Source organism: Pan paniscus, chromosome 4 (genome assembly GCF_029289425.2).
Source record: "Pan paniscus chromosome 4, NHGRI_mPanPan1-v2.0_pri, whole genome shotgun sequence".
NCBI classification, from domain to species: Eukaryota; Metazoa; Chordata; class Mammalia; order Primates; family Hominidae; genus Pan; species Pan paniscus.
In genome coordinates, this window is record NC_073253.2 from 85,050,644 (window position 1) to 85,066,963 (window position 16,320).

Sequence of the window (16,320 nt, forward strand, 5' to 3'; positions counted from 1 at the left end):
CATATTTGTATAATTTACAAAAGACACATTTAACACTGTGATCATATTTTTAAGTCATTAATAATAATTATTTTATATACATTTATTAACTCAAAAATGTATATTTTCCTAAAAGTTTTACCCATTTAATTCTGTTTTTCGAATCTACACACAGTTGTAGATATCTATGTGAGATCTAATTCTGAAGTCCTTGCATAGTTAAGAAACATTATTCAATGCCTTCTAGTCTTTATGACTTTAGAGGACACTTCAGATTCTGATATTCCTGGTCCTTCTTCCTGTAACAGTCAGGCAGGGAATCACCCATAAGTAAATGTGTATTGAGTCACTGTGTATGACAGTCCTGTTCTAGGCACTGAAGACATGGAGGTAAAGCAAGGGACAGTAGATTTACATTTTATTTGAAATTATAAGATTATAATAAAAACAAGTGAATAATAAAGATAATTTCATGTACTGATGGTAATTAAAAAAAGATAAAATAATCATATGTGATTGACAAAATAACTTTTAGCAAGTGGAGAGGAAACAGCTTCTACACGAGGTAATCTTTATTTGTGAATAAATGACAAGAACGAGGAATTCATGCATAAATCAGGAAGACGAGCTTCTAAAAGAAGAAATGTGCAAAAGCTTTACGATCAATGTGAAGAAAAGAGACTGAGAGATAAAGGTGACAACTTTAGCAGGAGATTACATTGAAAGGTGGCTTTGTCAAAATTACACACTATTCCAAGAAATCTGCAACCAATCCATTTTCTGATTTAGACATCTGACCCTATATGATCAACTTCCAAATCAATTTTGGACTTCTATATTTCTCCCATCTATCTGCTTTTTTTGTGCTTTATTTTTATGAAATATTCCATTCAAATACCATTTCAATAATACGTTAAAAAATATTTCTTCAATGCACCTAAGACTTTGAAGACACCTAATAATGCTTGAAGTAGACAAAGCTGATCTCCCTGAATGTCTTCTCAGATTTTTGGTAAGAACGTTTATATAGCCATCCAGTGATGAAGGGGAGGTTTTCCAGATTCCTCTTTGTGTGCATCCTTTACTTTCTGAATTGAGGAGATACTGCTCCATAAATTCTGAGATCTTCTGATCCTTTAGGGAAATCAGAGCATGATTTTTGAGATCCCACCTCTTGTCTTCTTAGATATCTGTGAGTTCCATACACCATTTCTGGTCTGATAATATTTATGATATCTAAAACTTATCTAATAACTTTTTGAAGAGCACATACATCCAGGTTTCAAATATAGTTTATATAGATTCCTTTATATATGTTGAGATTGGACTTTAAGTTTTTACTTACTGGTTAAATTTACCCAGACTCTCCTATAAAAGTTTAATTTTTCTGTCAATTAAATCTCTTTCTTAAGCCAGCTTAACTATTCGCTCTTTTCATATTTATTTACCCACATGTTCTGATTGTAAGGCTAACAAGTTTTATTTTTATTTTTAATTCTTTCAACAGTTCTATTTTTCTTTATTTTCCTGAAGAAACTTAGTTTTAAGAAAAAAAGTATTAATGATGAGCTTCTTTATACTTGAAATAATTTCATAGATGATGTTGTTTCTCTACTTGATTGCAACATTATAATGCTGTTTCTGCTTTCTAATATATGTTTCGTCTTAATAAAATATACCACCTTCCAAAGGAAAATCTACAGTTTAGATTTTCAAATTTTGAGTCCTTCCCATAAATTAAACATTTAGCTACAAATGGTAGTAATGGGTAGGGGTGGGAGTTTAAACTTGGATCACCTGATCAAGTACTGTCAACTTAGGTCCTATTCTAAATATTTAACGACATATTCTCACTTGTCATGCGTAGATAACAAAAATCTTTGCAATTTAAAGGCCAAGACTCATATAAACATGGCTAAGAAATATAGCAAAAACAGCAAATAACATTCTAATGTGATATCTAAAATGCCTGTATAAAGAAAGGATGATAAAATAAGGCAGAATTTACATCTGCTAAAGCTAGAGAAGCCCATATGTGTTTCCAAAGCTCTGCAGTAGAAGCTCTGCCTGTGTGTAAAGAGTTCCTCTCATACATTAAAATTACCCACCTCTCTCCTGAGGACAAACTACTGCACATTGGACAGATCTGCGTCAAAAACTTTTAAAGCCCATATGGTGGGAATTAAGACTTAACACGTGACCCTGTTAAATAACAGTGAAGTTAATTTGATCGCTAATTTTAAACCTCTATTTCTCAAGATTCCTGGTCTCAGAACCCAGATAGTTATGAACGGCAAGGATATAGCATAACACTTCCCTGTCTCTGTTCAAGTTTTGGAACAGCTGAGTGCTAGATAGAGACAGAACACAGATTAAGATCAAAATGGTATCCTTTAGTCTGATTAAAAATATGTTGGAATATATGGCTTGGGAGTGAGGACAAAATGAGCCATGTTGACATTACTTCTTGCCATTCCTAACTTTCACAAGCAGCTGTTACTTCTACATCCTACATAGCTGACCCAGTCCTTCAGGGTTTACTTATGTCTTCAAATCTGTCCAGTGTTTCTTTTAAGAAAAATTTTATTTTATCTAACTTAAGTAGGACAAATTAATTATCTGTGTTCTATCCTAAATACTTATTATTTCTCTTTAATTTTTTAAATTTTCTCTTCTGAATACAAAGTCCTTTTTTGAAATTTATTTTATAGACTCATTCAGCCTTTTAATTCATCCAGTGTCATTTTTTCTGTTTTTATTTATAGTAGCCTCATTTGTAATTTTTCTTCTATTCTTATAGCTCCATGTATAACATACTCAATTACAATTTCTTCTTTATTTATTGTCATCATACTTTGTATTTCATCAAGGATCAATAGCATTTATTGACTATAATATTTTATAATTTCTTGAAATATTTTATTAAAATATACTTTTATTTCTGTTAAAACCACTTATTAACTTCCATTTTTGTATATTGGAATTTTTATATATGCTTTTTTGTTATTTTTTCTTGTTTCTTCATCTTTCTTTGTGGAGTCATATCTACTTAGTTTTTTTGTTTTCACCAAATTGTGTAGGAGGTATCTCTTTAAATGTATCAATAAACATCAATTTAAGGGCCAGATGATATTAATTTTGAGTGCCGTTCAGTTGTTCAGCAATCTAAGGGAGCTAGTGAAGAAGGTGACTTATGCGTAGTCAAAGGTAAAATAAACTTTCTGTTTCTGGACAGTGACCTGCCTCAACTCTCATTTATTTATCCAACCAACAAAACCTTGTCAAACTATGAATTCTTCCAGGATATCTTCTATGTGCTGTGAAAAATCAATGAAACAAACAAACAAAAAACAACACTTATATTCTATTGAGAAGACGTACAGTAAATAAAAAGATAAAACATACTGAATGTTGCGGTAAGTGATGAGGAGCAAATGAAGCAGAAAAATTATGTGGTTCTCACAGATGTTACCTTCAAAGACAGTGACAACTAGATTATCTATCCTACATGTGATGATGTTACCACCTTGCCATTAAAAGTAGTATCTAGGTGACATTCTCCTGAACCTTGGTGGACTTAAAACTGTTTTATTCAAAAGAATGCAGTTGAACTGACAACATGTGGCTTTGCAGGTGGGTTCACAATAAACACTTCACTTTGCTCATTAGCACACTAGCTTTTGGAGCTCTGTGCCCCCATCTAAAAATTCCAATTATCCTACAATTTCTATTTGGTGAGTAAGCCCAGGGCATGTGTAGATCATCTGATTTAAAATCCCTTCTGAGGATCCAGTTGAAAGCCAAATATGTGATTGAAGATATGGCCAGATAGTTTCGTCTTCTTGCCTTCAAGTCCCCACAGCCATAGATAAACTATTCTATTCTTGGTCTTTCCTAATTCTTGATCCAAGGAATTTGTGAGCTTAACAAAATGACAGTTTTATATTCCACCATGTTTTGGGATGGTCTATTACAATAGTAACTAGAAAGTGAGATTTTACATTTTAGACAGGATGACCAGGGAAGGGTGATATTTATGTAAAGTTTGAACTGCCTGTTAGACATTCAAGTGGAATTATCAGCAAAGAGGAGATTATTTGAATCTCAAGTTTAAGGAAATGTTTCAGATTCAAGGGAAGACTCTAGTGATCATCTGTTGGGAAATACGGCATAAAAGTGAAGCGTATTAAAAGATCTACTACTCTCAGTACTATTCCACATATTCAGAAAAGAAGTATGCTTTCCAACTTCCAGCATCTTCTTTCAATTTTATCCATGGAATGCTGTTGGACATTTCACAATTTTCAACATGTTCTACACATCTTAACAACATGAATGATTTTTCATTGTACCTTTATTCTTACTATTTAAGTTTCAGTGTCAGTTAGGTCAGAAAAAAGAGTGAAATTATTATTATTACTTTATATTTTCCACTAAGTTGCATGTTTTCTGGGTTATAATCATCTGTACTTAATGCATATCATTAGATATTTTCAAAGTCTGTCTTATTATAGCTTTTTAGGCTTTTCCTGTTGTAAGCTACACTGATTGATATGTTAGTTGGGTTCTCACTGCTAAGCTGTAAAAGTTCCCACCTAAGCTGTAAGGTTTTATGATGGGTCAATAGTCAATTATTTATGCCGGAATTCATAGTTAATTGTGAGGCCTTCACACACCACAATCATGCAATTAATATTCAGCACAGAAGCAGCAGTAAAAGAAGGCTAACAAACCACAGTATAGTTTAGAGGCAGTAGCAAAAGGAGGCTAACAAACCACAGTGATAGTAAAAGGAGGCTAACAAACCACAGCACGCCAACAGACTAGTCCAGTGGGTCCTGAAGTCCTTTGAATGCAGGTCAGTGAGTTGGTCACTGCTTCTCTCCTGCAGAGTCTTTGGTAACAGCTGCTGAGGTTGGAAAAATGCCTCAGAGTTCTTATGGGCAGAGTCTCCACAGGTATCTCAGACAAGGCCAGGACTTGGCTGTTTTTGTATCTTCTGCAGGTTGGTCTATGCACATTATCTCAGCCACTCTTCATTTTCTATGGTGTGTTTCAGGCCTCCTATGGTACCAGGAAAAAGTGGGTATTATCACCTCAGTCCATTACACAAATGTTTTTCATTTTGAAGAAGGGGTGAAGAACTTCAGTGTGGGCTCACTGCTACTTGACATGAATGACTTTATTTTGATACAGGATCACAAACAATTATGATATATCACCTCCATACATTAGCATAATTGTATATATTCATATTTTCTATTTAGAACAAAATATTCTGAAGAAATAAAAATTGAGATAAATAACATGTTTCCGTAACAGTATAATATGGAATGATTATGGATTATGATTATTCCATTTCGTGGATTACTTTATATCAACTACACTGTTTTTTTTTTTCCTAACTTGCCTATGTGAGAGCAGGGTCTTAGGCTGATCTAGGTTGAGTTTAGCTTATGTTGGATGGGTTTGTTCGAGTGTCAGTAGATGGCTGGTTTACTTATGCATCTGAAATTTGCTCAGGGCTCTGCTCTAGGTTGTGCTTGCCTAGGGCACCTCAGTTGATATTTCTCTGCTTCAGATGTTGTTCATCCTCCTCACAGCACCATAGGGCTACCCCAGACATGGTTTTGATGTGGAGATGTGAGAAGCTCAAAAGCTAGTGAGATCAACCTTGCAAAAACTTTTCAAGACCCTGCTAGTGTCTGGTCATATTGGCCAAAGCCAATCACAAACCAAGCCTAGGGACGAAGAATGATACCTATCCACAGTGGGAGAGCGTTGAAAACTTAGAAGAAGTTATGGATAGATGGAGTGGTAAGGAATTGGGGCCATTAATGCAATCTAGACAAAGTCTGTAAACTATGCTAATTTAATCTTCTGAGTACTTCCTGCTTTTGTTCCAAGTCTCAAGCTGCTTGTTTCCCCATATTATATGAATATTGTTTCTTCCTATACTGCTTTTGTGATTGCTGTGACTGCTTTTGTGACTATGACAAAATATATACAAGCCAAACTAATATTTTGATACTTTATATGTTCTCAATTAGCAATTCATCATCCAAAAAAGGAAACAAATTATTAAAAAAAAAAATATATATATATATATATAAATATAAACCTGGGAATTTTACCAATTTGGTTCAACAAATTGAATCGTAAAAAAATTTCTAGGACTACCCATATTTAATGTTATTTATCACATTTCTGATGACTAAACATTTGAATATGTTACTCTCTAATTAGCATACTAATATTAATATTTCTAGATAGATTTACATGGATGAATAATGTATTTTCTATTTTTTGTGGATTATATGTCATTTTAAATTGTTTTTTCCAACAATAACAAAATCTGATAAATTTAGTCGGCTTTCTACTATTTACTGGATGTCTCAGAGGCATAGTTTAGAGATGCGTTGTGTGCAATAGACGTATAAATGATTTGTTTACATTACTCCATATAAATGATTTGTTTGTTTAATGTCTTGGAAATTATTTTATGTCTTATGGTTGCTGATTCTGTTGTCATCAGATTACTATAATAAACAAGATCTGTATCTAATTTGATCTTCTTTTAACTTCCCTAAACCAAAGGCAGGTGCTATTATCTCCAATATTTTTTATGTTAATGGCATTTATAACAATTTTATAATAAAGTGTAACATTTATAATATTTTAACTTTTCCTTATTATTTTTTCAAAAATTATAAAATATTTTGAGTAAGAAAAAAATAACACATTATAAGGAATACCCGTGCATAACCTACCAGGATGTAAGAAAACTTAGCATGTAGATACATTTGCAGCAAACCTATTATTTTAAAAATCTAAAATATTATAAATGAATGGTTGCATTCTTTGATTTCTCGGTAATTCTTCAATGAGGCACTATCCAGGTATTGGTTTTCAGACCATTGATTAATTTTGTAATATTTTTGCTATATACATATATGTGTACACATAAGATATAATGTTTTGCTACTTTACTGTACAGGAATAAAATCATCTGTACGCACAATTTTTGTAGTTTTGTGGTTCTACTAATAATTTTGTGTTCAGGTTGATCTGTGTTTATATATGTAAAAGCAGTTTATTTTATAAATTGCTTGTTATTTAGTCCATTTTTAAAATTCACATGAGCCATGGTGTTTTCACAGCATTTATCTAGATCTGGATTTGTTCAGTCTAACGAGACCTTTCAAATTTACTAGATGCATTAGTTATCTATCACTGTGTAATAATTGTTCCCAAAACATTCTACCACATTTTTTGTGGGTGAGGAATGCAGGCACGGCTAAGCTGGATCCTCTCCCGGCTTTGTCTTTCTCAAGGCTGTAGTCTTCTCAAGGTTTGATTGGGGGTGAATCTGCTTGTAAGATCACCTGATGCAGTCTTTTGTAGGATTCCATCGCTTACAGGATGTTGAACTAAGGGTCTCTTCTTCATTGGCTGTTGATTGAAGGCCAGTCTTAGTCCTTGCCAAAGGGCAGTTCACAAATGACAGTTGGCTTTGTCAAAGTGAAGAAGTGAAAGAGAAGGAAAGAAAATAGCTTTTGTAATCTAATCAGAAGTGATATTCCATCGCTTCTGCTCTATTCTTCTTATAAGAAGCAAGTGACTAGATCAGCCTATACTCAGGGAGAGAAGATTGTACAAAGACATGGATACCAAGGGGTGGGCATCATTGGAAACTATTTCTGATGCTGCCTACTACACTGGCTATTTGCAAGCTGCTTTCAAAGCAACTGCTCCAAATTTGAACTTCACCAACATATTAAAAGTCACTATTCCTCTGTTTCTTGCCAACACAATATAGATGGATTAGTGATTTTACCCATGGATTGTTAAATGTCTAAATGTTTATTCTTTATACTCCCAATTATCAATGTTATTTATTAGTTTCTCTATATGTTTATTCAACTTTTGAAGTCCTTTTTGCTGTGAATTATTGGTACATTGCCGCAAATTTTCCCCATCACTATAAAATGCGTGTTCATTTGCAATGTGACTTTGCAGTTCCTGTCTTGAATAAATAAACATGATTTCTCTAACCCTTTGATTCCGAGCTGCAATAAGCTTGCTTTAATTTATAGAATGTTATAGAATTGACGTTAGGTGCGTTTCAAATCTAGACGTTAAGAGGATTTATAACCTCAGCTTATACTCAGCTGAAACCCTGACCTGAGACGCTCCTGAGGAAAATCTTAGTATAGTCTCTGATGATGAGAGACCACATAGAGACAGAGAAGCCCAGCTAAGAGGTTTTGGCAATGCTGAAACATGTGAGTGAGACTTTCTCATACCATGTAGTCACAGTCTAACTATCAAGTAATTGGAATTACATGAGTGATCCCAGATGGGAATAGAACAAGAATTCCTCAGTTTAGGAAAACTCAAATTCCTGAACCTACACAGCAATCAGTAAATAAATAATTGTTTGGAATGTGACACTATATAACCTACACAATGTTTAAGGTTGTGAAGAATTTTTTTTTCTTTTTTGAGATGGAGTTTCACTCTGTCTCCAGGCTTGAGTGCAGTGGCGCAATCTCAGCTCACTGCAACCTCTGCCTCCTGGGTTCAACAGATTCTCCTGCCTCAGCCTCCCGAGGAGCTGGGACTACAGCTAATTTTTGTATTTTCACTATAAATGGGATTTCACCATGGTGGCCAGGATGGTCTCAATCCCTTGACCTCGTGATCTGCTTGCCTAGGCCTCCCAGAGTACTAGGATTACAAGCATGAGCCACCGTGCCTGGCCAGGTCATGCAGAATTTAATGACTACCTAGGGGATTTGAGAAAAGATGCGTGCAAATCAGTCAGGGAAGAGCCTTAGCAAATAAATCAGATCATCAATGAAATGTTGAATTGTCAGCACAATCACCATGATCATCATCATCCTCATTATCATCATTATCACTATCTCAAGAAAGGAACAAGGCAGGAAATTTGTCTTTTTGGTTTGGGTACCATATGAGGTGAAAAAGTAATGTTTTTACTCAAATTTTGAACCAAAATTAGCTATCCTAACAGATTTGGGTTTAAACCATTCAAATTACTACTACTTGTCTATCTAAAGAAACATCAGGGCAAGATTTTAATACAAAGTTATCCTTATAAATTGCATTTATTGGTGAAGAAAACACATCATTTGAGGAAATGCAAACAAAAGTAATTCAGGTTTCTATTGTAAAGTTGCATGGATATGATCTTAACCTGACACATTAGCACAAACAACTGTTGAAATAGACAAGAAATAAACATATATTGTGAGCAAATATCTTTAAAAATGGGCAAGTGATACCAACAAAGACTTCAGATGTCTGAACATCTGACAGTCTGATAGAATTGGTAATATTTAATATTATCAATTTATATTGTGGTATTAGTACATCCAACAAAGATGGATGTACTATGATGATCAATATAAATATTTGTTTAAATTAGTACATCTTGGTCGGGCGAGGTGGCTCATGCCTGTAATTGCAGCACTTTGGGAGGCCAAGGCAAGTGAATCATTTGAGGTAAGGGGTTCAAGACCTGCCTGCCCAACATGGTGAAATCCTGTCTCTATTTAAAATCCAAAAAAATTAGCCGGGCGTGGTGGCAGGTGCCTGTAATCCCAGCTACTCGGGAAGCTGAGGTAAGAGAATCACTTGAATCCAGCAGGTGGAAGTTGCAGTGAGCCGAGATGGTGCCACTGCACTCCAGCCGAGGCGACTGAGCAAGACTCTGACTCAAAAAAAAAAAAAAAAAAAAAAGCACATCTTTGTTGGATATACTAATGCCACAATACAAATTGATAACATTAAATACTTTAAAGTAATAAAAATAAAGGAAGAATGAAAAACAAGCAAAAAATTAAGTAATCAAAAATATTTAGGTATGCATAAAACAAATTAAATGGAATTACTAGATATGGGAACTATTTGAATTACAAACACAATGACTTGTTTAATAATAGTTTATATACAGATAATATAACAATAGTTATATACAGATAAAGCTAGGATTAATAAACTGAAAGGCAAATTAAATAAAAAACTACAGCCAATAGAGTCTAATATGTTAAAAATATAAATTAGAGATCCAGAGACATACTGGATAGAGTTATGCAAATAGAAAGGTACATTCAATGTTGCAGAAACCAATGATAATGTTTCCAAGTCTATGTTATGACAAGAAAAGCATCCATTACCACATCATACTCAAAGGCTTCCTCTCAGCAAATTTCTGACAGCCAGGGCTAAATTTCTTATTTTTTGTTTGCTTTTTTTTTTTCTTTTTTTTTGAGATGGAGTTTCACTCTTGTTGCCCAGGCTGGAGCTCAATGGCTTGATCTAGGCTTACTGCAACCTCTGCCTCCTGGGTTCAAGTGATTCTTCAGCCTCAGCCTCCTGAGTAGCTGGGATTACAGGCATGAGCCACCACACCTGGCCAGGCCTAAATTTTAATTCCTATCCTTCTGTATGGGCCAAATGAATAGGCTTTCTTTCTCAGATTAAGAAGCCAATGTGTGTGCAGAATATTTTGGAACCAACCAGTCAAAAATGGAGTTTCTATTGGAATTACTAATAACTTGCTAGTCACATAAGGTATATATCTGTTATGTAGCCATAGTATGTTTGCATCAATCAGGTATTAGCTGGTTTTGCATGGTATCAAATAATCCAAAATCTTGGCAGATTATTATAATAATCCCTCAAGGCTTGCTTCCATTAAGACTCACTGAGCTAAGATCAGAGCAGAACTGAAGGAGACAGAGACACTAAAACCCTTCAAAAAATCAATGAACCCAGGAGCTGGTTTTTTGAAAAGATCAACAAAATTGATAGATTGCTAGCAAGACTAATAAAGGAGAAAAGAGAGAAGAATCAAATAGATGCAATAAAAAATGATAAAGGGGATATCACCACCGATCCCACAGAAATACAAACTACCATCAGAGAATACTATAAACACCTCTATGCAAATAAACTAAAAAATCTAGAGCAAATGGATAGGTTCCTGGACACATACACCCTGTCAAGACTAAACCAGGAAGAAGTTGAGTCCCTGAACAGACCAATAACAGGCTCTGAAATTGAGGTAACAATTAATAGCCTACCAACAAAAAAAGTCCAGGACCAGACGGATTCAAAGCCGAATTCCACGAGAGGTAAAAGAGGAGCTGGTACCATTTCTTCTGAAACTATTCCAATCAATAGAAAAAGAGGGAATCCTCCCTGACTCATTTTATGAGGCCAGCATCATCCTGATACCAAAGCCTGGCAGAGACACAACAGAAAAGGAGAATTTTAGACCAATATCCTTGATGAACATCGGTGCAAAAATCCTCGATAAAATACTGGCAAACTGAATGCAGCAGCACATCAAAAAGCTTATCCACCACAATCAAGTTGGCTTTATCCCTGGGATGCAAGGCTGGTTCAACATACACAAATCAATAAACGTGATCCATTATATAAACAGAACCAAAGACAAAAACCACATGATTAACTCAATAGATGCAGAAAAGGCCTTCAATAAAATTCAACAGCCCTTCATGCTAAAAACTCTCAATAAACTAGGTATTGATGGGACATATCTCAAAATATTAAAAGCTATTTATGACAAACCCACAGCTAATATCGTACTGAATGGGCAAAACCTGGAAGCATTCCCTTTGAAAACTGGCACAAGACAAGGATACCCTCTCTCACCACTCCTATTCAACATAGTGTTGGAAGTTCTGGCCAGGGAAATCAGGCAGGAGAAAGAAACAAATGGTATTCAATTAGGAAAAGAGGAAGTCAAATTGTCCCTGTTTGAAGATGACATGATTGTATTTTAGAAAACCCCATCATCTCAGCCCAAAATCTCCTTAAGCTGATAAGCAACTTCAGCCAAGTGTCAGGATACAAAATCAATGTGAAAAAAATCACAAACATTCCTATACACCAATAACAGACAAACAGAGAGCCAAATCACGAGTGAACTCCCATTCACAATTGCTACAAAGAGCATAAAATACCTAGGAATCCAACTTACAAGGGATGTGAAGGACCTCTTCAAGGAGAACTACAAACCACTGCTCAATGAAATAAAAGACGACATAAACAAATGGAAGAACATTCCATGCTCATGGATAGGAAGAATCAATATCATGAAAACGGCCATACTGACCAAGGTAATTTATAGATTTAATGCCATCCGCATCAAGCTACCAATGACTTTCCTCACAGAATTGGAAAAAAACTACTTAAAAGTTCATATGGAACCAAACAAGAGCCCACATCACCAAGACAATCCTAAGCAAAAAGAATGAAGCTGGAGGCATTACACTACCTGACTTTAAACTATACTACCAGGCTACAGTCACCAAAACAGCATGGCACTGGTACCAAAACACAGATGTAGACCAATGGAACAGAACAGAGCCCTCAGAAATAATACCACACACCTACAACCATCTGATCTTTGACAAACCTGACAAAAACAAGAAATGGGGAAAGGATTCCCTATTGAATAAATGGTGCTGGGAAAGCTGGCTAGCCATATGTAGAAAGCTGAAACTGGATCCCTTCCTTACACCTTATACAAAAATTAATTCAAGATGGATTAAAGACTTAAATGTTAGACCCAAAACCATAAAAACCCTAGAAGAAAACCTAGGCAATACCATTGAGGACATAGCCATGGGCAAGGACTTCATGACTAAAACACAAAAAGCAATGTCAACAAAAGTCAAAACTGACAAATGGGATCTAATTAAACTAAAGAGCTTCTGCACAGCAAAAGAAACTACCATCAGAGTGAACAGGCAACCTACAGAATGGGAGAAAATTTTTTACAATCTACCCATCTGACAAAGGGCTAACATCCAGAATCTACAAATAACTTAAACAAATTTACAGGAAAACATCAGACAACCCCATCAAAAAGTGGGCAAAGGATATGAACAGACACTTCTCAAAAGAAAACATTTATGCAATCAACAGACACATGAAAAAAATGCTCATCATCTGTGGCCATCAGAGAAATGCAAATCAAAACCACAATGAGATACCATCTCACACCAGTTAGAATGGCAATCATTAAAAAGTCAGGAAACAACAGGTGCTGGAGAGGATGTGGAGAAATAGGAACACTTTTACACTGTTGGTGGGACTGTAAACTAGTTCAACCACTGTGGAAGACAGTGTGGCGATTCCTCAAGGATCTAGAACTAGAAATACCATTTGACCCAGCCATCCCATTACTGGGTATATACCCAAAGGACTATAAATCATGCTACTATAAAGACACATGCACACATATGTTTATTGTGGCACTGTTCACAATATCAAAGACTTGGAACCAACCCAAATGTCCATCAATGATAGACTGGATTAAGAAAATGTGGCACATATACACCATGGAATACCATGCAGCCATAAAAAAGGATGCGTTCGTGTCCCTTGAAGGGACATAGATGAAGCTGGAAACCATCATTCTGAGCAAAGTATCACAAGGACAGAAAACCAAACACTGCATATTCTCACTCATGGTGGGAAATGAACAATGAGAACATTTGGAGACAAGGTGGGGAGTATCACACACTGGGGCCTGTCATGGGGTGAGGGAAGCGGGGAGGGAGAGCATTAGGAGATATACCTAATGCTAAATGATGAGTTAATGGGTGCAGCACACCAACATGGCACATGTATACATACGTAACAAACCTGCACGTTGTGCACATGTACCCTAGAACTTAAAGTATAATAATAATAATTAAAAAAAAAGACTCAGTGAGCAGATCTGCTGTGTTCCACATAGTGATAATGCAATGTAGGTCATGGCAGGTCCGCTTGCACAGGTGATTCCACAATCACCAACTTCGGATAAAAAAAACTTTCTGGGAAAGCAACATACTTTCTTCTCATAGTGTGTTTCCCTACATTAGTCAAAATGACACAACTGACCTCAAAGTGCTCAGAGAAGTATAATGTATATTCTGCAGAGAAAATAAATTGTCAGTAGCCCTAATGATTACTTACCATACAGTTGTTTTAAAAAGAAATAAGTAAAAAGAGATTCCTTCAAGATTTAAAATATTTCATACATACTAGGAAGACCATCCCAAGAAATTATCTAATCTAGTTCTTAATTAATATTTAAAATATTTTTTCATACTTATGTGAACTCTAAAGTTTACCCTTAATGAAAATTTTATTCAATATTAAAATTAATTTGTGTCAACTTTAAAATTACATATTTAGAGAAAAGAATAACATACTTATTGAAATGGTTTGTGTGGTTATAAATCAGAAGACATTCAGACAGAAGACTGTCATATTTTAAACTCTAATTGTAAGAAGAATGTAAATGAACTTCAACACAACTAGTTATGCTTAATAACATTTATTTTATAAAATTTAATGAGCACTTCAAGACTCTAATGTTAATGTATTCTTGTTAGAAAAATAAATTAGAAACAGAAAATTATAAAAAGTATATTGTCTAAAAATTTTAAAAAAGCCATTATTAAGATTTAACCTTGGTTGAGGCTGGGAGGGGTGGCTAATGCCTCTAATCTCATCACTTTGGGAGGCTGCAGCAGACAAAGCACTTGAGCCCAGTAGTTAGAGACCTGACTGGGAAACACAGCGAGACCTAGTCTCTTAAAAAAAAAAATAAAAAAGATTTAACCTTGGTGCATATGGACATATATCTACATATAGGTACAAATGTCTATAGAGATATATACATACAGATAGGAATTTAATTATTCAGTTCTTCAGTATTCAATATTTATTAAGTACTATATGCCAGAAAGTTATGACATTTGAATACAAGATGAAACAAAACAGAAAAAATGTTCTCACATTCATCAGACTTAAATTCTAGTAAAATCAATGTTACTTGATTGACCTCAAAGTAATATATTTGTCATAAATACTACCATATGCATTTTAGAAGTGGTTACATATGTAAATGTATAACACATATAGCCACGATACACATTTAGTCACATATATTAATAAGTAATAATGTTCACATATAAATTTTTTAAAGTTATGTACACACACATATAGAGGAAACATATATCTAGTTTATTTCAGAGTTGAATGCATATTTATGCATATTTAGAAGTTTGTCTTTTCACTTAATGATGCACTGTAAATATGTTTTTGTGCCTTCAAAATACCTACATCATCAATTTAAATGGGTGAATAGCTATTCAATTATTTTGTTACCATATTGACATTATTTAATATGTTTAGTTGAAATTCAAGCTGTTTAAAACATTTTGTAGTTTAATAATATTAATAAAGCTATAAATAAAAAAATAAGATTAGTCTATACTAATATGTTCCTCATGTTCAAATTAAAATTTACTGCCAAAACTAATGACATATATTTGATGGATGAAAATGCCCATTTTTTTTTTGTTGATGCCTTTAAAGGCTAAACTGAGTTTTTGCTTAGCGAATTAATCTAAATACTCAAATACATTTTCTCAGTGGATCTCTCAAGATACATACAAAACTCAGAATTCATATTTAAATTAAGGCCAGGCGCGGTGGCTTACGCCTGTAATCCCAGCACTTTGGGAGGCCAAGGCGGGTGGATTACCTGAGATCAGGAGTTCGAGACCAGACTGGTCAACATAGTGAAACCCTGTCTCTACTAAAATACACAAATTAGCCGGGCTTGGTGGCACGTGCCTGTAATCCCAGCTACTCGGGAGGCTGAGGCAGAGGAATCTCTTGACTCAGGAGGAGGAGGTTGCAGTGAGCTGAGATTGCACCACTGCACTCCGATCTGGGCAACAGAGTGACACTCTGCCTCAAAAACAAACAAACAAAAAAAAAACAAAAAAAAAAAAAGAAAGAAACAAGGAAAGAAAGAAAAACAGTATATATATATATACACACACACACATATATTATATATATTTAATTAAAGTACATTTTCTAGAACATAAAGTACATAATCTTCAATTTAAAAATACAATATGCCTTTTAAAAGGGGGGTGGATATCCCTGTTATGTAAATTGTTCTTTCATTCTTTTTGTAAATCATTTTGGTTTACTCTGACATGAACACTTTACTAAAATTATATTGGATAAAACATTTCCTGTTATAATGCTGAATCATTTGCTAATACTATTTGAAATCCCTGGATCAGTTCTTTACTTTGCCTCAGTGTACATGGCCACAAAATGTAAGAAAACTAACAGTATTTTTATCACTTTAAATATTTTTCAGTCTCAGGAATGCTGAAATTAATAATGTGAATCTATTCTATGCGATTTTATATGCAAATCAGAGAGTAAAACAATGTCCATTCAAGAAACCGGTAGTAATATTCT

At 34.5% G+C, this 16,320-nt stretch overlaps 1 protein-coding gene across 1 annotated transcript in view; it reads right to left on the minus strand.

Moving 5' to 3' along the window:
- Positions 1-2,370: 2,370 nt before the first annotated feature.
- Positions 2,371-16,320, minus strand: part of LOC130541532 (uncharacterized) — a 134,373-nt gene continuing 120,423 nt past the window's right edge. Inside the window, exon 3 of the mRNA XM_057302314.2 lies at positions 2,371-5,043. The gene's annotated coding sequence lies outside the window, so the exon portion shown is untranslated. The remainder of the gene's footprint in view (positions 5,044-16,320) is intronic.